The 18,379-nt window shown below is 32.9% G+C and overlaps 1 long non-coding RNA gene across 1 annotated transcript; it reads right to left on the bottom strand.

The window, feature by feature from the left end:
• Positions 1–11,348: 11,348 nt before the first annotated feature.
• Positions 11,349–13,187, bottom strand: LOC129005926 (uncharacterized). Its single transcript, XR_008491882.1, has 2 exons — positions 13,107–13,187; positions 11,349–12,296 (listed from the first exon to the last, which is right to left on the bottom strand). It is a non-coding gene; the product is annotated as an uncharacterized LOC129005926 (long non-coding RNA).
• Positions 13,188–18,379: the final 5,192 nt, after the last annotated feature.

The following is an 18,379-nucleotide window of genomic DNA, read 5'->3' as shown; positions in this document are numbered from 1 at the left end:
TAAAATGTAACATGTTAAAATGTAACATTTTATCATGTTAAAATGTAACATGTTAAAATGTAACATCCTGAAATGTAACATTTTAAAATGTAACATGTTAAAATGTAACATTTTAAAATGTAACATGTTAAAATGTAACATTTTAAAATGTAACATGTTAAATGTAACATTCTATCATATTAAAATGCAACATGTTAAAATGTAACATATTAAAACGTATTATGTTAAAATGTAACAAGTTAAAATGTAATACGTTAAAATGTAACATGTTAAAATGTAACATCCTAAAATGTAACATGTTAAAATGTAACATCCTAAAATGTAACATTTTAAAATGTAACATTTTAAAATGTAACATGTAAAAATGTAACATGTTAAAATGTAATATGCAAAAATGTATTATGTTAAAATGTAACATGTTAAATTGTAATATGTTAAAATGTAACATGTTAAAATGTAACATCCTAAAAAGTAACATTTAAAAAGTTGTCAGACATCCAGGAGGCTCTGTGTTTAAGATAAATTTAATTTCTGGTCTTTTAGTTAGCTGGAAGGATAGGACTAAAGATTGCAGGCTAGGCCTACCAGATCCAATGACTGGTTAACGGCACATGTGGCGATTTGGTTTTGCAGATAAAGGAAAAACACTGTTATTGTTTCACACAGGCATAAATATTTTGGTTTCTATAAATTTTGTAAATTTTAATAAAATAGTGAGTTATACTACTTAGGCCTATTATGGAAACACTTGTAAAAAAAAGGAAACTTATCTTTGTCAGTTCAGATTTGGTTTTAGTAGGTTTTATTTCCAATTGTATGTAGCTATTTTCTTTAAATATCAAAATGTTCTAACATGTAATGTGAACTAAATGAATCTCAAATTTTGAGTGTTAAAGATGTAACGAATTTCACTTTCATTTAAAACTTAGACCTATTGTATACAGATTACTATGTATGAAGTTTTTCGTAACAGGGGTTCGACTTCCTGGGACGAACACGCTGAGGTCATCGTAGAACTAACTTGAAGCCGCAGGCCTACTAGCCTAGACACCTGGGTATGGGAAAGCAACACCACTTAGAGGAACCTCTTGTCTACCCTGTGTTTGGAGGCGAGGACCCTTTTTGAGTCTGTCGGACCTGGAGTTTTTCAACGCTAGAGTACATCCATGGGCAACTACCTACTTCTGTCCACCTCGCCAACACACCTCAAAATTGCTCGATACTCAGGTGACTTCTAAACTTTTTGGAAATTATTTTGCTTCAGCGGATGGACTGATCTACAACTTTCAAAGTGAAATCTAAATTAGGCCTAGGCCTATTTGAACTTAGTGGGTGCACCCATGGACTCAAATTAACTTCATGTATACAACTTTATAAATTTTGGTTATTATTTCTGGCCTAACTTTAACTTGGTGATTTCCAGCGAATTTTTGGTAGAGATTCTTGTAACGTTAAACTGTTTTATCTGTTCTGAATTTTAGCTTTAACTTTAACTCATTTTATATTGAATTTTATTCTGTAAACCCATACTGGGAAGAATTAAAAGATGTTTTGATTAAATTTCACTTAACTTTAACTTTTATAAATTTTTTGGCCAAGCTTCAATAGGTTACAGCACAGACTTGGTGTCCCAGGAATTACTGTTTAGATTTATAGTTAGTTTCTTTATTGCAGGTTGTAATTTTATTTAAGTATTTGTATCTTTTAAGAGTTTTGGGCCCAAAATCTCGTCTTGTGTTAAGGTTGGCGAAACAAAGGTTTTAGTTGATAAGTAATTCAACATTTTGACTTTTCAGGTGTTAATTATTTAGGAATTTGTCTACGCTTTTATCATACTTGTAGTAAATTTGTCATTTATGGTTTGAACCAGTTTGTAAAAGGGTATTTGTTTTTCTTTTAATAAATCAGGGTGAGTCAGTTACGATGTGTTATCATTTCCCGGTCCTGCTGACCTGTTTGAGATTGTCCCACCCTTCAGGTGGTACAAATTCTGCGCCACTCTGCTAACAGGTCGAGGAACGGGCTGTGATAAAGTAAATTTTTAAAGTTTTTCCTTTTTGTAGAGGAGTGGAAAGTAAAGATGTGCTAGGTAAAAGAAAAGACGCTTTATTTAGTTTGTGTTAGGTTGTTGTTAAATTAGGGCGAACCAACATGGCTTTCAATCCGGACCTTTTGTTGAAAGAGGATCTTATTTTTGAGTTAGCGGTACGTGGACTGGATTTTGAGAAATTAGATGTGAACTCGATGAGGCGTAATTTGCGTCAAGCTTTTTCGGACAATGTTGATTCTGATGCAAAGAACCTTGAGGGTGTAAGTTATTTTAAGGTCACAGATGAGGTGAATCGTTGTTATCGCAGGTACGAAGAGTTTTCTGGTATAGTAGAGGGAATTGATGTAGAAAGTTCACACAGTGCCCTGAAACGATACAAAGCTAGACTTGAACATTTGTTGAGGCGGCTAGGGATCCTCGTAAGTTTAGGGGAGGGTATGGATGCTAAGGAAAAGAAGGCTGTACAAGGTATGCAATCTCTAACGCCTAACCTTCTTAAGGTAATCGAAGACAGATTGAGAGAATTAGAGAGGATAGAGGCAGCCTCTAATGAACCAACAACGAAGGCTGGGGAAGAAGAAAAGGAGCAGCAGGAATTAAAGATTTTGCAGCCACTGGTGGTACATCCTGAACAGCATAGGCCTATAGAGAATACTGTAGAGGGGGGAAGTATCGAAAGTCCCCAGAGTAAAACCGAACCTAACCTAAACCAAGCCACATCCCACAGTCTAATAAATTTGAGTTCACCGAACCAGCATTTCAACGCTAGGGAAGAGGTAAACAGAGTAACTAGCCAGGTTAGTAAGGTATCATTGTATAGTAAATTACCCCACCCAATGGATAGATTTTTGAAGGAAATACCTGAGACTGATGGATTGTTTTTGCCTAAACTAATGGATTTCTTAAGGCGAGTTCTCAAAATGAAACAGCAACCGGGTGCTACTGACTTGGAACTATTGCACTTAATTTATCCTTTCACCCGAGGACCTCTGGCCGAGAGAACAAAATTAGCCTTAAGCGAGGGGTGGTCTTTCGATAAGTACCATGGGGACATCATTGAATTTTTTATCCCAAACCGGCAATATCAGGGAATGAAACAAGAACTTTTTCATAGGCTCCAACGGAATGGGGAACCACTGCCATGTTACATAGCTGATATAAAAGGATCCGCTGAGCTCTTACGCGTACCAGTGAATGAGGCGGAATTGGTAAATGTTATCCTTGAGGGATTAAACCCGGTCGAAAGGTCCCGCTTTGTATTTTCAACTAGGCCTACCAATCTTCAAGAACTAGACAGATTGTGCATTTACTCTCAGAACCTAGGGTATGCCGATAGACACCGTACCCCGATTCAGAACTTTTCAGGGGGAAAATTTTTGGGACAACGAAGCGCAGTCAATGCTGTCAGAGAATCAACTTCAAAGCCACCAAGTACTACTGGTCAAGAACACTTCCCAAGACAAGATGGTGCACGGGGACCACCTCGATGTTACAACTGCGGTCAAGTCGGACATATTTGGAGGTTTTGTAGGCAAGGTCGTAGTGATCCAAAAAACTAGTTGGCGTGAGGGCGTTTGGCCGGCACGTACCTCAAAACGTTTCACGGCGTCATAAACCCAAGAGAAAGTACAGGCGACAATGGACCAGGGCTAAAACAAACAAGTTGTCAGCTAACATTTCTACAGTTTCTAGGAGTAACTATGGAGTCCCCTGGGTCAGAGTAAATTTTGGAGGATTGTGTGTAAATGCTTTAATGGATTCAGGTTCTTCTAGATGTTTGATCAGCCATGACCTTTATGCTACTTTACAAAAAAGGGATCTTGTGTATGAATGGGTTTCTACAGACATAACTTGTGTCACGGCCACCAGTTCACCTATTGCAATTGAAGGATTAGCCACTGTTAAAGTAAGAATTTCAGATTTTACATGGAAACTGAAGTTTTTAGTTTCAAGAAATTTAGGAATGGGATGTATATTAGGAGCTGATTTTATAAGTAAGGCTGGGTTAGTTTTGGATATTCAATCACAATACTTGTACTTTAAGTTTAACCGCAAAGTAAAGATTCCGTTAGCCAATTGTAGTGATCCTGACTTAGTCACCCATACTTCCCAGGGCAAAGTTTCAAAAAACAATTTAATTGTGAGTGATAGCAAGACCAAGGATTTGTTAACTCCCAGTGAAAGGAAGGCTGTAGAAGATCTTTGTGCTAAATTTCCAGATGTCCTTACTAAGAAGTTAGGATTGACGCATCTAATCGAATACGACATAAAACTAAAGGAAAACGTGGTAGTTAAGTCACATCCCTATAAGTTATCCCCACCTAAGATGGAAGTTATGAGGAATCATATTGACGAATTACTATCAAAAAATATAATTGAGCCTTCTATTTCCCCTCACTCTAGTGCTGCCTTCCTGGTTCCCAAAGGGACGCAAAGTGAAAATCCTACTGAACAACAATGGCGTTGTGTTATTGACTTTCGTAAATTAAATCAATATATTGAGATTGAACAAGTTCCACTCCCCGATCTGCACTCTGCATTTCATTGGTTTAGTAAGGCTAGGTATTTCAGTTGTATCGATTTGAATCAGGCCTACCATCAAATTCCTCTCTCTGACCGATCCAAAGCATTGACGGCTTTCTGTGTGCCTTGGAACCTATACCAATTCACTAGGGTGCCTTTTGGGTTAGCAACAGGAGCTCAAGTTTTGACACGACTGTTAGACCACATTTTCAGTGACATTAAGTTCAGATATGTTTTAAATTTTTTGGATGATTGTGTGATATATTCAGAGTCTTTTGAAGACCATCTCAAACATTTAGAGGAAGTCTTTACCCGTTTAAGAACAGCAGGATTGACAGTAAATCCCAAGAAGTTAAATTTAGCTGTAAAGGAGATCTCTTTCCTTGGACACATCGTTTCTCATCGTGGCGTATCCATTGATGCTAATAGAACTCAAAGCATTAGGGACTATCAACCTCCCAAAGATGTTAAAGGTGTGTCACGCTTCGTGGGAATGGTGAATTTCTACTCTAAATTCATACCTAAGTATGCGGAAATATGTGCACCCTTGAATAAGTTGCGGAAGAAAGGAGCTATCTTCAAGTGGGGAGAAGAAGAGGACCAGGCCTTCGTAGCTCTCAAGGAAGCTCTGATGAACCCCCCAGTACTCAGGATGGTTGATTTCTCAAAGGAACTAATTCTAACAACGGACAGCAGCGGGATTGCTATCGCGGCGGTATTGCAACAAGAGACAGATGGAGTTAGACAGCCTGTGGCTTACTATTCTAGGACCCTTTCGGAAAGTGAGCGCAAGTTCTCCATTTATGAACTTGAGGGGTTAGCGGTTGTTGAAGCGATTGAAAAGTTTCGATCTTACCTGGAACATGCACCTTTTCTCTTGGAGACCGATAACCAGGCCTTGTCATGGATTTTAGCTCACCCAAAACAGATTGGAAGGATAGGGAGATGGGTTATGAGAATAATGTCTTTAAAGTTTAGGGTTCAACATATCAGGTCAACTATGAATGTGGTGGCAGATGCGCTTTCACGGATGTATGACTCATGCAATCAGGAGACGTCAAGTAGGGAAACCAAAGAGGGAGAAGTAGAAAATCTAGTGGGAGGTTTGTTGGTAGATTTTCCTTTGGCCTTTTCTGATTTGATTTCACACCAGCGTAAGGATGAGGAAATACAAAGAATTGTGGAGAAAGTAAAAGAAGGAAATGCCCCTCCAGCGTTTACGTTGAACAAGGGAATTTTGTATTGGCAAGGTGGAAAAGGCATTAAGAAAATTGAATTGCCCTTGAGTTTGGTACCTTTGGTTTTTGATTATTTTCACTGCTCGGCTGTAGGAGGACATCTTGGTAAGCACAAAACCACGTTAAAGATAGGAGAGTTCTTTCATTGGCCGAATTGGCGTGATGAGATAGCGGAACGAGTAAAAGGATGCGAAATTTGTAGTTTGAGTAAACCTGCCCAAGATTCTCACATAGGAAAGTTGGCGTCAGATGTTTCCGATTATGTAATGGAGAAGATTTATGTGGATTTTGTTGGCCCTTACCCTAGGAGTCGGCAAGGAAACCAGTACTTATTGACAGCCACAGATTCTTTCAGTAAATTTGTTTGGATTTTCCCGATTAGGCAGGCTAAAGCTGAGATTGCGTGTCGGACTCTAAAGGAGAGACTTTTCCAGCATTTCTCTTATCCAAAATGGATTGTGTCAGACAATGGCACGCCTTTCACTAGCAAGCTTTTTAAGAATTTCTGTTTCACTCATGGGATACGACATATTACTACCTCACCTTATAGGCCACATGGTAACCAAGTTGAGCGTTTTCACAGAAATTTAAGATCTGCACTAATCGCTTTCCACGCTGAAAGTCAAAACAGGTGGGATGAGAATATTCCGTGGTTGGAGTTGGCTTTCAATTCAGCCGTACATGAAGCCAATAACGACACACCTTTCAAATTGATGTTTGGTTTCCGACCCAACTACCCATTATCCAATCTGGAGAAATTAAAGAGCATTGGCTTCGGGCTAAAAGAAATCTAGTCAGGGCTCATGAGAGGGTCAGAGTAAAATATGACAGAGAACATAGAGATTCCCCTTTTGTAGTAGGACAATTAGTGTGGTGCAAAGATTTTCCACAAAGTAGAGGAAAGGACAAAGTAGCTGCCAAACTCAGTTATAGGTGGAAGGGACCGTTTAGGATTATACGTTTCTTATCCCCAGTTACCGCGGAACTGTGGGACATGAAAACAAACCGAGTTTACAGGAAAAGTCACGTCTCTCATTTAAAGTGTTACCATAAATCTAACAATGGTTAGGTACAAACAAGTGTTTACTATTTGGACTTATATGTAAGATAAGAAGCCTGATCAACTTCTTGTTTTCATTATTTACCCGGCTCAGACAATTTCCGTTATGCAGGCATAACGAGACAAGAAAGTAGTACTACAAATGTGTAAATAAAAATTATTTCATCGATGAAAAACTATAAAAGACCATGGCAGTAGATATTAGTATTTAGAATTTAAGTTTTCATAGGTTTCAATGAACCGGGGTTCATTGTTTTGGAGGAGGGAGTATGTGCCGGAAATTCACCAGAAATTTTTGAATTTTTTCCGTCACCAGTTTTTTTGGGTCATAAGAGAACTTAATCAATGATGAGAGTTTTCTCTAAAACATTCTTATAGTGCGAGAACACCGAGTTTCTGAGATTTTATTTTGCGTGTGTGGTAGAACTGGGAGCATCGGCAATGACAACCCGAAAATTGACAACGTTATAGGAAATCAAGTGGAAGTTTATTTGTTTGAGATATTTAATATTACTTTGTTTTAGAATTTAAGGCGTATTGGAAATCATGTTGGTGGACGATATTAATTTTGTGTTACTTTTTCCAGTCGTTTGACTATGTTTAAATCCGCTACTGTTGTTTAAGTTTCGGTTTTGGTTTCAGTCGTTAGTTGAGTCGGCGTCCCGGTTTCTTTTTCTCTTGCCTCGCCATCTTGCAGAGAAGTACCATGTAGTTTTTCTCACTCTAGAACTTTTACCTAAGTCTTTTGAATTTTGTTTCCTTAAATATGTTTGAGTGATATCATTTTAAATTTCATGTTTGACTGACTCACCCTCAACCCCATTATAATGGTAAGTTGAATTTGTATTAACTACTAATTAAGATCTCAAAACTGACTCAGAGAAAAATGCTGATTAGTTCGTTTCGCCGGTAGGAAGTGTCATACCTGTTAAAATGTTACACATTTTTTAAGATTCAAAAGTTCTGTTAATCTCATTTTAATCCCTGACTTGTAAAATTTCTTTTCCTTTGTTTAATGAGTATAAAATAAACTGTATCATACCCACTAGCCTAGGCCTACACTTGAATTATTTGGCAGGTATATTTTTGAAAGAAATCTCTGTATTGGTATCTAGTAACGATTAATTATTGTTTATTGCATTGCTGTAACTTTGTCAGACATCCAGGAGGCTCTGTGTTTAAGATAAATTTAATTTCTGGTCTTTTAGTTAGCTGGAAGGATAGGACTAAAGATTGCAGGCTAGGCCTACCAGATCCAATGACTGGTTAACGGCACATGTGGCGATTTGGTTTTGCAGATAAAGGAAAAACACTGTTATTGTTTCACACAGGCATAAATATTTTGGTTTCTATAAATTTTGTAAATTTTAATAAAATAGTGAGTTATACTACTTAGGCCTATTATGGAAACACATCAATTTGAAAGGTGTGTCGTTATTGGCTTCATGTACGGCTGAATTGAAAGCCAACTCCAACCACGGAATATTCTCATCCCACCTGTTTTGACTTTCAGCGTGGAAAGCGATTAGTGCAGATCTTAAATTTCTGTGAAAACGCTCAACTTGGTTACCATGTGGCCTATAAGGTGAGGTAGTAATATGTCGTATCCCATGAGTGAAACAGAAATTCTTAAAAAGCTTGCTAGTGAAAGGCGTGCCATTGTCTGACACAATCCATTTTGGATAAGAGAAATGCTGGAAAAGTCTCTCCTTTAGAGTCCGACACGCAATCTCAGCTTTAGCCTGCCTAATCGGGAAAATCCAAACAAATTTACTGAAAGAATCTGTGGCTGTCAATAAGTACTGGTTTCCTTGCCGACTCCTAGGGTAAGGGCCAACAAAATCCACATAAATCTTCTCCATTACATAATCGGAAACATCTGACGCCAACTTTCCTATGTGAGAATCTTGGGCAGGTTTACTCAAACTACAAATTTCGCATCCTTTTACTCGTTCCGCTATCTCATCACGCCAATTCGGCCAATGAAAGAACTCTCCTATCTTTAACGTGGTTTTGTGCTTACCAAGATGTCCTCCTACAGCCGAGCAGTGAAAATAATCAAAAACCAAAGGTACCAAACTCAAGGGCAATTCAATTTTCTTAATGCCTTTTCCACCTTGCCAATACAAAATTCCCTTGTTCAACGTAAACGCTGGAGGGGCATTTCCTTCTTTTACTTTCTCCACAATTCTTTGTATTTCCTCATCCTTACGCTGGTGTGAAATCAAATCAGAAAAGGCCAAAGGAAAATCTACCAACAAACCTCCCACTAGATTTTCTACTTCTCCCTCTTTGGTTTCCCTACTTGACGTCTCCTGATTGCATGAGTCATACATCCGTGAAAGCGCATCTGCCACCACATTCATAGTTGACCTGATATGTTGAACCCTAAACTTTAAAGACATTATTCTCATAACCCATCTCCCTATCCTTCCAATCTGTTTTGGGTGAGCTAAAATCCATGACAAGGCCTGGTTATCGGTCTCCAAGAGAAAAGGTGCATGTTCCAGGTAAGATCGAAACTTTTCAATCGCTTCAACAACCGCTAACCCCTCAAGTTCATAAATGGAGAACTTGCGCTCACTTTCCGAAAGGGTCCTAGAATAGTAAGCCACAGGCTGTCTAACTCCATCTGTCTCTTGTTGCAATACCACCGCGATAGCAATCCCGCTGCTGTCCGTTGTTAGAATTAGTTCCTTTGAGAAATCAACCATCCTGAGTACTGGGGGGTTCATCAGAGCTTCCTTGAGAGCTACGAAGGCCTGGTCCTCTTCTTCTCCCCACTTGAAGATAGCTCCTTTCTTCCGCAACTTATTCAAGGGTGCACATATTTCCGCATACTTAGGTATGAATTTAGAGTAGAAATTCACCATTCCCACGAAGCGTGACACACCTTTAACATCTTTGGGAGGTTGATAGTCCCTAATGCTTTGAGTTCTATTAGCATCAATGGATACGCCACGATGAGAAACGATGTGTCCAAGGAAAGAGATCTCCTTTACAGCTAAATTTAACTTCTTGGGATTTACTGTCAATCCTGCTGTTCTTAAACGGGTAAAGACTTCCTCTAAATGTTTGAGATGGTCTTCAAAAGACTCTGAATATATCACACAATCATCCAAAAAATTTAAAACATATCTGAACTTAATGTCACTGAAAATGTGGTCTAACAGTCGTGTCAAAACTTGAGCTCCTGTTGCTAACCCAAAAGGCACCCTAGTGAATTGGTATAGGTTCCAAGGCACACAGAAAGCCGTCAATGCTTTGGATCGGTCAGAGAGAGGAATTTGATGGTAGGCCTGATTCAAATCGATACAACTGAAATACCTAGCCTTACTAAACCAATGAAATGCAGAGTGCAGATCGGGGAGTGGAACTTGTTCAATCTCAATATATTGATTTAATTTACGAAAGTCAATAACACAACGCCATTGTTGTTCAGTAGGATTTTCACTTTGCGTCCCTTTGGGAACCAGGAAGGCAGCACTAGAGTGAGGGGAAATAGAAGGCTCAATTATATTTTTTGATAGTAATTCGTCAATATGATTCCTCATAACTTCCATCTTAGGTGGGGATAACTTATAGGGATGTGACTTAACTACCACGTTTTCCTTTAGTTTTATGTCGTATTCGATTAGATGCGTCAATCCTAACTTCTTAGTAAGGACATCTGGAAATTTAGCACAAAGATCTTCTACAGCCTTCCTTTCACTGGGAGTTAACAAATCCTTGGTCTTGCTATCACTCACAATTAAATTGTTTTTTGAAACTTTGCCCTGGGAAGTATGGGTGACTAAGTCAGGATCACTACAATTGGCTAACGGAATCTTTACTTTGCGGTTAAACTTAAAGTACAAGTATTGTGATTGAATATCCAAAACTAACCCAGCCTTACTTATAAAATCAGCTCCTAATATACATCCCATTCCTAAATTTCTTGAAACTAAAAACTTCAGTTTCCATGTAAAATCTGAAATTCTTACTTTAACAGTGGCTAATCCTTCAATTGCAATAGGTGAACTGGTGGCCGTGACACAAGTTATGTCTGTAGAAACCCATTCATACACAAGATCCCTTTTTTGTAAAGTAGCATAAAGGTCATGGCTGATCAAACATCTAGAAGAACCTGAATCCATTAAAGCATTTACACACAATCCTCCAAAATTTACTCTGACCCAGGGGACTCCATAGTTACTCCTAGAAACTGTAGAAATGTTAGCTGACAACTTGTTTGTTTTAGCCCTGGTCCATTGTCGCCTGTACTTTCTCTTGGGTTTATGATGCCGTTTATGTGCGTCTTTTCTTTTACCTAGCACATCTTTACTTTCCACTCCTCTACAAAAAGGAAAAACTTTAAAAATTTACTTTATCACAGCCCGTTCCTCGACCTGTTAGCAGAGTGGCGCAGAATTTGTACCACCTGAAGGGTGGGACAATCTCAAACAGGTCAGCAGGACCGGGAAATGATAACACATCGTAACTGACTCACCCTGATTTATTAAAAGAAAAACAAATACCCTTTTACAAACTGGTTCAAACCATAAATGACAAATTTACTACAAGTATGATAAAAGCGTAGACAAATTCCTAAATAATTAACACCTGAAAAGTCAAAATGTTGAATTACTTATCAACTAAAACCTTTGTTTCGCCAACCTTAACACAAGACGAGATTTTGGGCCCAAAACTCTTAAAAGATACAAATACTTAAATAAAATTACAACCTGCAATAAAGAAACTAACTATAAATCTAAACAGTAATTCCTGGGACACCAAGTCTGTGCTGTAACCTATTGAAGCTTGGCCAAAAAATTTATAAAAGTTAAAGTTAAGTGAAATTTAATCAAAACATCTTTTAATTCTTCCCAGTATGGGTTTACAGAATAAAATTCAATATAAAATGAGTTAAAGTTAAAGCTAAAATTCAGAACAGATAAAACAGTTTAACGTTACAAGAATCTCTACCAAAAATTCGCTGGAAATCACCAAGTTAAAGTTAGGCCAGAAATAATAACCAAAATTTATAAAGTTGTATACATGAAGTTAATTTGAGTCCATGGGTGCACCCACTAAGTTCAAATAGGCCTAGGCCTAATTTAGATTTCACTTTGAAAGTTGTAGATCAGTCCATCCGCTGAAGCAAAATAATTTCCAAAAAGTTTAGAAGTCACCTGAGTATCGAGCAATTTTGAGGTGTGTTGGCGAGGTGGACAGAAGTAGGTAGTTGCCCATGGATGTACTCTAGCGTTGAAAAACTCCAGGTCCGACAGACTCAAAAAGGGTCCTCGCCTCCAAACACAGGGTAGACAAGAGGTTCCTCTAAGTGGTGTTGCTTTCCCATACCCAGGTGTCTAGGCTAGTAGGCCTGCGGCTTCAAGTTAGTTCTACGATGACCTCAGCGTGTTCGTCCCAGGAAGTCGAACCCCTGTTACGAAAAACTTCATACATAGTAATCTGTATACAATAGGTCTAAGTTTTAAATGAAAGTGAAATTCGTTACATCTTTAACACTCAAAATTTGAGATTCATTTAGTTCACATTACATGTTAGAACATTTTGATATTTAAAGAAAATAGCTACATACAATTGGAAATAAAACCTACTAAAACCAAATCTGAACTGACAAAGATAAGTTTCCTTTTTTTTTTACAAGTGTTTCCATAATAGGCCTAAGTAGTATAACTCACTATTTTATTAAAATTTACAAAATTTATAGAAACCAAAATATTTATGCCTGTGTGAAACAATAACAGTGTTTTTCCTTTATCTGCAAAACCAAATCGCCACATGTGCCGTTAACCAGTCATTGGATCTGGTAGGCCTAGCCTGCAATCTTTAGTCCTATCCTTCCAGCTAACTAAAAGACCAGAAATTAAATTTATCTTAAACACAGAGCCTCCTGGATGTCTGACAAAGTTACAGCAATGCAATAAACAATAATTAATCGTTACTAGATACCAATACAGAGATTTCTTTCAAAAATATACCTGCCAAATAATTCAAGTGTAGGCCTAGGCTAGTGGGTATGATACAGTTTATTTTATACTCATTAAACAAAGGAAAAGAAATTTTACAAGTCAGGGATTAAAATGAGATTAACAGAACTTTTGAATCTTAAAAAATGTGTAACATTTTAACAGGTATGAAACTTCCTACCGGCGAAACGAACTAATCAGCATTTTTCTCTGAGTCAGTTTTGAGATCTTAATTAGTAGTTAATACAAATTCAACTTACCATTATAATGGGGTTGTGGGTGAGTCAGTCAAACATGAAATTTAAAATGATATCACTCAAACATATTTAAGGAAACAAAATTCAAAAGACTTAGGTAAAAGTTCTAGAGTGAGAAAAACTACATGGTACTTCTCTGCAAGATGGCGAGGCAAGAGAAAAAGAAACCGGGACGCCGACTCAACTAACGACTGAAACCAAAACCGAAACTTAAACAACAGTAGCGGATTTAAACATAGTCAAACGACTGGAAAAAGTAACACAAAATTAATATCGTCCACCAACATGATTTCCAATACGCCTTAAATTCTAAACCAAAGTAATATTAAATATCTCAAACAAATAAACTTCCACTTGATTTCCTATAACGTTGTCAATTTTCGGGTTGTCATTGCCGATGCTCCCAGTTCTACCACACACGCAAATTAAAATCTCAGAAACTCGGTGTTCTCGCACTATAAGAATGTTTTAGAGAAAACTCTCATCATTGATTAAGTTCTCTTATGACCCAAAAAAACTGGTGACGGAAAAAATTCAAAAATTTCTGGTGAATTTCCGGCACAAAATGTAACATGTTAAAATGTAACATATTAAAATGTATTATGTTAAAATGTAATACGTTAAAATGTAACATGTTAAAATGTAACATCCTAAAATGTAACATTTTAAAATGTAACATGTTAAAATGTAACATTTTATCATGTTAAAATGTAACATGTTAAAATGTAACATCCTGAAATGTAACATTTTAAAATGTAACATGTTAAAATGTAACATTTTAAAATGTAACATGTTAAAATGTAACATTTTAAAATGTAACATGTTAAATGTAACATTCTATCATATTAAAATGCAACATGTTAAAATGTAACATATTAAAACGTATTATGTTAAAATGTAACATGTTAAAATGTAATACGTTAAAATGTAACATGTTAAAATGTAACATCCTAAAATGTAACATGTTAAAATGTAACATCCTAAAATGTAACATTTTAAAATGTAACATTTTAAAATGTAACATGTAAAAATGTAACATGTTAAAATGTAATATGCTAAAATGTATTATGTTAAAATGTAACATGTTAAAATGTAATATGTTAAAATGTAACATGTTAAAATGTAACATCCTAAAAAGTAACATTTAAAAATGTAACATGTTAAAATGTAACATGTTAAAATGTAATATGCTAAAATGTAACATGCTAAAATTTAACATCGTAAAATGTAACATGTTAAAATGCAACATGTTATAATGTAACATATTAAAATGTAACATTTTATCATGTTAAAATGTAACATGTAAAAACGTAATATGCTAAAATATAACATGTTAAAATGTAACGTCGTAAAATGTAACATTTTTTAATGTAACATGTTAAAATATAACATTTTATCATGATAAAATGCAACATGTTAAAATGTAACATGTTAAAATGTAACATATTAAAATGTAACATGCTAAAATGTAACAGTTTATCGTGTTAAAAATGCAACATGTTAAGATGTAGAATATTAAAATGTAACAAGTTAAAATGTAACATGTTAAAATGTAATATGTTAAAATGTTACATGTTAAAATGTAACATCCTAAAATGTAACATTTTAAAATGTAACATTGTAAAATGTAACATGTTAAAATGTAACGTCGTAAAATGTAACATGTTAAAATGTAACATGTTATAATTGTAACATGTTAAAATGTAACATTTTAAAATAAAAAATGTTAAAATGTAACATTTTAAAATGTAACAAGTTAAAATGTAACATTTTAAAATGTAACATGTTAAAATGTAACATTTTAAAATGTAACATGTTAAAATGTAACATATTAAAATTTAACATGTTAAAATGTAACATGTTAAAATGTAATATGTTAAAATGTTACATGTTAAAATGTAACGTCGTAAAATGTAACATGTTAAAATGTAACGTCGTAAAATGTAACATGTTAAAATGTAACATGTTAAAATGTAACATTTTAAAATGTAACATGTTAAAATGTAACATTTTAAAATGTAACATGATAAAATGTAACATTTTATCATGTTAAAATGTAACATATTAAAATGTAACACGTTAAAATGTAACATTTTATCATGTTAAAATGTAATATGCTAAAATGTAACATGTTAAAATGTAACATTTTAAAATGTAACATGTTAAAATGTAACATTTTAAAATGTAACATGATAAAATGTAACATTTTATCATGTTAAAAAGCAACATGTTAAAATGACCCATATTAAAATTTAACATGTTAAAATGTAACATGTTAAAATGTAATATGTTTAAATGTTACATGTTAAAATGTAACGTCGTAAAATGTAACATGTTAAAATGTAACATGTTAAAATGTAACATGTTAAAATGTAACATCCTAAAATGTAACATTTTAAAATGTAACATGTTAAAATGTAACATGTTAAAATGTAATATGCTAAAATGTAACATGCTAAAATTTAACATCGTAAAATGTAACATGTTAAAATGCAACATGTTATAATGTAACATATTAAAATGTAACATGTTAAAATGTAACATTTTATCATGTTAAAATGTAACATGTAAAAACGTAATATGCTAAAATGTAACATGTTAAAATGTAACATCGTAAAATGTAACATTTTTAAATGTAACGTGTTAAAATGTAACATTTTATTATGTTAAAATGCAACATGTAAAATGTAACATATTAAAATTTAACATGTTAAAATGTAACATGTTAAAATGTAATATGTTAATATGTTACATGTTAAAATGTAACGTCGTAAAATGTAACATGTTAAAATGTAACGTCGTAAAATGTAACATGTTAAAATGTAACATGTTAAAATGTAACATTTTAAAATATAACATGTTAAAATGTAACATTTTAAAATGTAACATGTTAAAATGTAACATTTTAAAATGTAACATGTTAAAATGTAACATTTTAAAATGTAACATGTTAAAATGTAATACGTTAAAATGTAACATGTTAAAATGTAACATCCTAAAATGTAACATTTTAAAATGTAACATGTTAAAATGTAACATTTTATCATGTTAAAATGTAACATGTTAAAATGTAACATCCTGAAATGTAACATTTTAAAATGTAACATGTTAAAATGTAACATTTTAAAATGTAACATTTTAAATGTAACATTCTATCATATTAAAATGCAACATGTTAAAATGTAACATATTAAAACGTATTATGTTAAAATGTAACATGTTAAAATGTAATACGTTAAAATGTAACATGTTAAAATGTAACATCCTAAAATGTAACATGTTAAAATGTAACATCCTAATATGTAACATGTTAAAATGTAACGTCGTAAAATGTAACATGTTAAAATGTAACATGTTAAAATTGTAACATGTTAAAATGTAACATTTTAAAATAAAAAATGTTAAAATGTAACATTTTAAAATGTAACAAGTTAAAATGTAACATTTTAAAATGTAACATGTTAAAATGTAACATTTTAAAATGTAACATGTTAAAATGTAACATATTAAAATTTAACATGTTAAAATGTAACATGTTAAAATGTAATATGTTAAAATGTTACATGTTAAAATGTAACGTCGTAAAATGTAACATGTTAAAATGTAACATGTTAAAATGTAACATTTTAAAATGTAACATGTTAAAATGTAACATGTTAAAATGTAACATTTTAAAATGTAACATGATAAAATGTAACATTTTATCATGTTAAAATGTAACATATTAAAATGTAACACGTTAAAATGTAACATTTTATCATGTTAAAATGTAATATGCTAAAATGTAACATGTTAAAATGTAACATTTTAAAATGTAACATGTTAAAATGTAACATTTTAAAATGTAACATGATAAAATGTAACATTTTATCATGTTAAAAAGCAACATGTTAAAATGTAACATATTAAAATTTAACATGTTAAAATGTAACATGTTAAAATGTAATATGTTTAAATGTTACATGTTAAAATGTAACGTCGTAAAATGTAACATGTTAAAATGTAACATGTTAAAATGTAACATTTTAAAATGTAACATGTTAAAATGTAACATTTTAAAATAAAAAATGTTAAAATGTAACATTTTAAGATGTAACAAGTTAAAATGTAACATTTTAAAATAAAAAATGTTAAAATGTAACATTTTAAAATGTAACATGTTAAAATGTAACTTGTTAAAATGTAACATATTAAAATGTAACATGTTAAAATGAAACATTTGATCATGTTAAAATGCAACATGTTAAAATGTAACATATTAAAATGTATTATGTTAAAATGTAACATGTTAAAATGTAATATGTTAAAATGTAACATGTTAAAATGTAACATCCTAAAATGTAACATTTTAAAATGTAACATGTTATAATGTAACATATTAAAATGTTACATGTTAAAATGTAACATTTTATCATGTTAAAATGTAACATGTAAAAACGTAATATGCTAAAATGTAACATGTTAAAATGTAACATCGTAAAATGTAACATTTTTAAATGTAACGTGTTAAAATGTAACATTTTATTATGTTAAAATGCAACATGTAAAATGTAACATATTAAAATTTAACATGTTAAAATGTAACATGTTAAAATGTAATATGTTAATATGTTACATGTTAAAATGTAACGTCGTAAAATGTAACATGTTAAAATGTAACATGTTAAAATGTAACATTTTAAAATATAACATGTTAAAATGTAACATTTTAAAATGTAACATGTTAAAATGTAACATTTTAAAATGTAACATGTTAAAATGTAACATTTTAAAATGTAACATGTTAAATGTAACATTTTATCATGTTAAAATGCAACATGTTAAAATGTAACATATTAAAATGTAACACGTTAAAATGTAACTTTTTATCATGTTAAAATGTAATATGCTAAAATGTAACATGTTAAAATGTAACATTTTAAAATGTAACACGTTAAAATGTAACATTTTAAAATGTAAAATGTTAAAATGTAACATTTTAAAATGTAAAATGTTAAAATGTAACATTTTAAAATGTAACATGTTAAAATGTAACATTTTAAAATGTAACATGTTAAATGTAACATTTTATTATGTTAAAATGCAACATGTTAAAATGTAACATATTAAAATGTATTATGTTAAAATGTAACATGTTAAAATGTAATACGTTAAAATGTAACATGTTAAAATGTAACATCCTAAAATGTAACATGTTAAAATGTAACATTTTAAAATGTAACATGTTAAAATGTAACATCCTGAAATGTAACATTTTAAAATGTAACATGTTAAAA

The sequence above is a fragment of the Macrosteles quadrilineatus genome, unplaced genomic scaffold, assembly GCF_028750875.1.
Source record: "Macrosteles quadrilineatus isolate MER2022 unplaced genomic scaffold, UCM_ALF_1.0 Scaffold_45__1_contigs__length_977938, whole genome shotgun sequence".
NCBI classification, from domain to species: domain Eukaryota; kingdom Metazoa; phylum Arthropoda; class Insecta; order Hemiptera; family Cicadellidae; genus Macrosteles; species Macrosteles quadrilineatus.
The sequence above is the reverse complement of the archived record's forward strand: the minus strand, read 5'-3'. Positions and strand labels throughout refer to the sequence as shown.